The sequence below is a fragment of the Loa loa genome (genome assembly GCF_000183805.2).
Source record: "Loa loa unplaced genomic scaffold supercont3.545, whole genome shotgun sequence".
Lineage (NCBI taxonomy): Eukaryota > Metazoa > Nematoda > Chromadorea > Rhabditida > Onchocercidae > Loa > Loa loa.
In genome coordinates this window covers 19,207-20,896 of record NW_018108725.1, presented here as the reverse complement: position 1 = coordinate 20,896, position 1,690 = coordinate 19,207, and positions in this window count along the sequence as shown.

The window sequence follows — 1,690 nt, the reverse complement described above, 5'->3', positions numbered from 1 at the left end:
AAAAGGAGGATTATCGTCCCTTTGTTTCTACTCGCGATATCAGCGACACTCCCGAGGCGAACGTGGTCTGCACCTTATCATCGGTTGGAAACCTCCAAAGAATAGAGGTGTCCCACTGCTCTCACTAGCTCTTTTCCGTTATTCTTACAACCGCTGATCGACATATACCATCTTTGGCCCTTATGAGTCTGTCGATTCTTCCTATCCTCCAGGTATTTCTGGGACAGTCTCCTTTCAACAACACCAGCTCAAGGGCTCGTCGAATACGGCTGCGAGGCCTTCGGTGTTTGCGTTGAGCTCGTTTTCTTAGCTCTTCTAGGTATTCTCGCCATATTTTTCATAGATGATCAAGTCTTTTGCATGTGATCGTATATTGATGTTTCAATTCTTCGTTTGTAAATTTTCTTCCACGCATATCGTCTTATCCCTGCGGTAAGCCCATTCTTATGTTAAATTTTCCCCTCGAGCTGAGCCTGGATCCAAGAAATCCCCAGGTCTTAACACCAAACCTATTTCTTCCAGGTCCACCAGGGGTCTTTCATTGATAATCGTCTCAAGTTCAGTGACTAAAGTTATCAATTCTCCGTTGTTAAGCTTTGTACCGATGTCTTTTCCTAGAGATCCTTTAACTACTCCAACCATTCTTTCGTAAACGCTGCCCTGCGCCTGGAGTAATGAATCCCCACCCCATTGTTTCATTTTCCGCTGTACTCGATTCTACAAGTACTTTAGAAGCTGCTATAAGGTTCTTGGCATTATCGGAAATTATGTATTGCGGTTGTTTTCTTCGGCTTATAAATCTTCGGAATGTACAAACTGTACAAATTGTTCAGTAGACATAGTTTCCATTACTTCGAGATACATAGCTCGAGTGGCTAAACATGTAAACAGAGCCACCCATCGTTTGGGCTTGCCATGATCCTCCTTTATTAGAATTGGCCCAAACAGGTCTAAACCAACTGTTTCGAACGGTCTCATTCCGACAACTCTGGCAACCGGATAAGGAGGAAAGTCTGGTTGTCCAAATGGCGTAGCCACCCACATAGTACAACCTTTACAAACCTTTCTCAAAATTTTCTTGATATATGACCGCCCATGCGGGATCCAATACCGTTGTTTCATTTTGCACCAGTTGTAGTGCACGCTCGCATAAAATAATTTCTCATGGTAATGCTTCACGATCAGTTCTGCTATCTTCCCTCTGTTGATGAAATACGGAATCAATTCGAGGCATAGCCTTTCTAAGTCTTCCAACACATCTCCAGATTCCATTCTGGTCTTTTCTTAAACCCCAGTGTTCGATTTCCTTTTGCATTATTTTTAACTGTGCCATGTTGACTATCAATTGCATTACCTTTTCATACTCATTAGATGCAAATTTCTCTCGGGAGAACCCTTTCAAACTTCTTCTTTTTTGACATCTTCGTAAGGAATCGTAAAACGCATAACATCGTTTTACTCTATTTGTGATGGCGAGTAATTCTAATCGAGGAATATTGGCTGATTGATTCCTGCTTTCTCGTTTTGGAACTAATCTTGTCTTTCCGTATATCAATTGTGGTTTGGATGGAGTGATATTACTTCTGCGTACGTATACTGCTAATCCCAGAACTCTTTGGGATGAGTCTACAAACATGTGTATCTCGGAGCACTCTTGCGACGTCCATCGAGATACTTTTATGACCTCCTT